We start from the raw sequence: 5,017 nt of genomic DNA, 5'->3' as shown, positions 1-5,017 counted from the left end.
CACTGACGAAGGAATTTGAAAATGATACAAAGAAATGGAACGATATCCCATGTTCTTGGATTGGAAGAATTAACATTGTTAAAATGTCCATATTACCCAAAGCAATCTACAGATTTAATGCAATACCTATCGAAATACCAATGACATTTTTCACAGAACTAAAACAAGTAATCCTAAAATCTATATGGAACCACAAATGACCCCAAATTGCCAAAGCAACCTTGAGAAAAAAGAACTAAGCTGGAGGTATCACACTCCCTTAATTCAGGTGTTCAGCACAATCATACTACAAAGCTTGACTACAAAGCTATGTTAATCAAAACAGTATGGTATTGGCACAAAAAACAGACACATTAATCAATGGAACAGGATAGAGATCCCAGAAATAAACCTACACACTTATTGTCAATTAATCTATGACAAAGGAGGCAAGAATATACAATGGAGAAAAGACAGTCTCTTCAATAAGTGGTGCTGGGAAAACTGGACAGCTACATGTAAAAGAATGAAATTACAACATTCTCTAACACCATATACAAAAATAAACTCAAAATGGATTAAAGACCTAAATGTGAGGCTTGAAACCATAAAACTCCTAGAAGAGAACACAGGCAGAACACTCTGACATAAATCACAATATTTTTTTAGATCTGTCTCTTAAGGCAAAATAAATAAAAGCAAAATTAAACAAAGGGGACTTAATCAAACTTAAAAGCTTTTTGCACAGCAAAGGAAACCATCAACAAAATGAAAGGACATCTTACTGAATGGGAGAAAATACTTGCAAATGATATGACCTATAAGGAGTTAATTTCCAAAATTTATAAACAGCTCATACAACTCAGTATCAAGAATCAGTCTTAAAACACAGTCAGGATCCAAGAAAGGCTATTTATAAAAAAAAAAAAAAAGACTGCCGGGGTCCTGCCATGGAAAGTCTGGTTAGAAAGTTCCACTGGTAGGACTGGTGATGCCGCCACTGGGCTGTCACTCGTCATTGCCAGATACCCATTCTTTGAATCTTTGCTGCACTGCCTCCAGATTTAAGTCCTAGATGGAAGTAGCCAAATGGCCAAGCCTAGTTCAGCTGCCTACACCCTGGTGGCTTAGGTCAAAGAAAAAAACAAAACAAAACCTAGGCCCCTTTAAGCTTCCATAGTCTCCCCTACAAAGCACATCAATGGAATCCATTTCAAAAGCACATCCAACACGTTACTTCGCTGTTTGAGATCTTCAGCATGGCTCACAGCACCCACCATCCAGCGGTAACCAACCTCATCTCCTTTTATCCTGCACCCCCACCTCCATATTTACCCCTAGCTACAGTGCCCTCCTTCTCTAGGAAGCTCTAAGCTCCTTCCACAGCAGGACTCTCACGCTGCCACTTCCATCTGGAATTCTTCCCCAGCCCCAAGCATCAGCTAACCCACATCCAACCTTTAGGACTCAATCCAAATGTCACTTCATCAGGGAAGATTTACCACTTCTTCATGACTGGCTATCATCCTTCTGTTTAGCAATCTTTATTTCTTTTGGCTAGCACTAAAACATTATTTCCTTCCTGTCTCTCTCTCTAGACTAAGCTGCCGAAGTATGGGCTGACCGTGTCTGTCTTGCTCACTACCACACACCACAATGCCCAAAAGCTTCTGATACACCACAGCTGCTCACTCTTGAATGGCTGGTGACTTCCCTGCCTGGTTCCTGACCCATCTAGAATTCTCAGTAGATAAAGCCAATGCTTCTCAAACTTTAACATGCAGGAGTCACTGGGGAAGTTGTGAAAATATAAACTCTGATTTAGGAGGTCTGAACATTCTGCCCTTCTAACAGGTTCCAGGTGATGCCAATGCTGCTGGTGCACAGACCACACTTTGAGGAGCAAGTCAACACCTTATGAAATCAAATGATAAGCCAGACACATAGCACAAACACTGTACGATTCCACTCATAGAGGTACCTAGAATAGTCAAATTCATAGACCTGAAAGTAGAATGGTGGTTGTCAAGGTCCTGGAGAAGGAGAGTTATTGTTTAATGAGTACAAAGTTTCAACTTGGGATGATGGATGGTGGTTGCACAATGTGAATGTACTTAATGCCAGTGAACTGTACACTTAAAATGGTTAAAATGGTAAATTTTATATTTTACCATAATGTTTTTTAAAAAAACAACTTAAGAAAAACAAACAAGGCCCACGTTGGCCCTGCCAAGTACAGACTGCAACAGGGGCCCAGGAATGGTGTTGGGCACCCAGCCTGTGTCTCCAGGTGCCGAGGTCAAAGGTAGCATTAATGCTAACTCTGCCAGGCAAATTGACATTAGATAATGGTCAGGGGCCTGTACATCAGCCAGTTTCTATCCTAATCAGAGGGTTTCTGTGAGAGACAAGCTGCTTGTTAAAGATCTGGCAGAATTTGAAGCTGATACACTTACACATGTAAAGTACATTTTCTGATTCAAACAAGCTTCATTCCTTTCAGCTGAGATCCTAGATAAGGGTTACCATTGGAGTGGAAAATTTTAGTTTGAAGTTCCTAATGCTTATAACATGGTGCCTCCCGAAGTGAAATATACCAGAATCTGACAACCAACATCACAGTGACAATGAAATGTCTACATTCACTGAAGGAACTTGCACCCAGTAGCACTGGCTTTCCCACCAGAAAGTTGAAAGGATGGTGTTTGGGGGTGAAACCCTTTACTTACTGACCTTTTGAATTTTGACGATCTATTATATACTGAAGAAGCAGAACATCATTTACAAGACAAAGAGAGTTTCCAGCATACGTTGAGGACTACATTAAACCTTACTCTAGATGATAAAAGATTTTAGGATCAGTGACTGTATCTTAACATGCCTCTATAACTTAAAATGAGTTAACACTTCCTGTCCTGATCTTTGCACCTCCTTCACTCTCTGGATTGCACTAGTCCTACGACCATGTAATGAAGATGAAAAACTCCACAACTGCCCACTTTTGATGGAGAACTCAATAAGAAAATGTGTTTGGGGCTCAAAACTGGTCTGCTTACTTTACTTTTCCAAAATCAAGCTATATAGACTGCTGACACTCTTGAGAGATTTTAATTACATCAAAATAGAGACTAGAGCTTCCTTACCCTTTTTCCAAACAAAATCAGTTCCCTGCACAAGTGATTCTAAATTTCAGTGTGACCCAAGATTGGCAGTAAGAATGTTGCTACAAACGGTGATTTGATATGAATTCTTTCAGCTTCTTTCACGTACGTTGGCTCTCTTTAGGTGCCCTAAAGCTTCCCTAGGATGCATACAAATATTTGATGCACGTCTTACTGAAAGAAATGCTTATGTAAGTATAGTTTGGAACAAACCGTTTTTTTTTTCTATTTTTTTAGTTTGTAGATACAGTTAAGTCAAACAACTACGGAAATACAAAGAATATGAAAGCACATTGCTCATGCTGTCCAAATGCAACAAGAAATGTGCACTTTACAAATCAGAGCCCTTTACTTTTGGGTCTAGATGTGGCAAGAGAGTTTTGGAGCCCTCTGTAACTGAGTGATTAAAAAATAAACTACAGGGACCCTCCCACCCCCACCCTCCCAATCTCCTGCCCTTTCTATAATGCTGCCCAGAGGAAACATGGCTGGGAGTCCAGAGCAGTCAGAGCTTGGGTGATTTTGCTGCCTTAATGCGACTGTGCATCAGCAGGTAATGCCTATAGAGCTGGTAAAGACCAGCCTCCTACCGTCCTGTGGGGCAGGACAGATCCTGGAGAACCAGCCTGATGTCTGGAGCTACCTGAAACAGTACTTGAGCCAACCTCAGTGTTTGTTGTTCTGAGCACCAGAAATCAGCAGTGGAATATAGTCGGTCAGGTTAGTGGACTTCACAGTAAGAACAATGAGGATAGGGAAATGGACTTACTCCAGCATTTGGATATTTGAACCAGTGAAATTAAATGCAAAATATATGCTTGTATGGTTTTAAACAAAGAAAACAAAATGAGCCCATTTCCACCTGTGGTCAGCAAATCTGTGCTCACTGTACTGAAACTACTCCCAAGTCAATAGCCTAGTAAACAACGCTGCATGTGATACTACATTTCTGATTATTTTGAGGTCACCTTCTATTTTGAACCATCTTTATTTTTCTCACTGTAATAGACACATTCAATCACAATTGTGAGGGGCATTCCTACTGTGACTTCGATTACATTTGCAAATGTCTTGGTGATGATCATAAATAGATGTGAATTACTTGCATCAGCACAGATCTATCTGAATCTAAACTAATATTTTTTACATTAAGTAACATGGTTCTTCAAACTCTAGGTTTTCCTTCTCTGATGTCATTTTAACCACCTTGACACATTATATTCATTTCCTTGGACTCTTATCTCTTTCACTGACTTTTCTCTCTACCATTCTTAAGTCCATGAGGAACATGCCCATGAAAATTTAATTCCTACCCACCTCACCCTCTACCTCACTTTCTCTAAGTGATCACAAATTTTAAGCTTTTACCGCTGGGAAGAACTTAAGTGTTTCTACCAACACATCCTACTACCTCCCAAGAAGTTACACTTACGAACAGTGAGGGCTTCGATTCCACCTCCCCCCAAACCTGACAGTTAGATCATATGACAACAAATTCCCATGTTTTTACTCCAGGGTAATTGTGAGAACAGAGCTCACGCTCAGCAAGGGTGAAACACAGAAGTTTTACTTACAAATACTTTGCCCGTGAAACTGCCCTAGTTTCACGATATTTTAGCTAAACGAAACTTGCAAAGCACAGAAGTACATAACTGATTTAATTTAGTTTTAATACAATCAGTAATTGATCCATAACTTGTAAGTGGCAGTAGCCACCAACCAAGTAACCAAATATTTACCTTAAGTTCCAACTAGCTACTCTGGGGGGCTGGGGAAGCACACAAAAAAGTAATAGGCTATAAGAGATACCCTGATGACTCACATAAGTGGCATGTCTAACGGCACATGACACACACGCTTCAAAAGACAAGCCAACA

The 5,017-nt window shown here is 40.1% G+C and overlaps 1 pseudogene; it reads left to right on the top strand.

Moving 5' to 3' along the window:
- Nucleotides 1-2,293: 2,293 nt before the first annotated feature.
- On the top strand, nucleotides 2,294-2,822 carry LOC133088307 (NEDD8-conjugating enzyme UBE2F-like; annotated as a pseudogene).
- Nucleotides 2,823-5,017: the final 2,195 nt, after the last annotated feature.

Source organism: Eubalaena glacialis, chromosome 3 (genome assembly GCF_028564815.1).
Source record: "Eubalaena glacialis isolate mEubGla1 chromosome 3, mEubGla1.1.hap2.+ XY, whole genome shotgun sequence".
NCBI classification, from domain to species: Eukaryota; Metazoa; Chordata; class Mammalia; order Artiodactyla; family Balaenidae; genus Eubalaena; species Eubalaena glacialis.
Note: the sequence above shows the minus strand (reverse complement) of the source record. Positions and strands in the feature narration are given on the sequence as shown.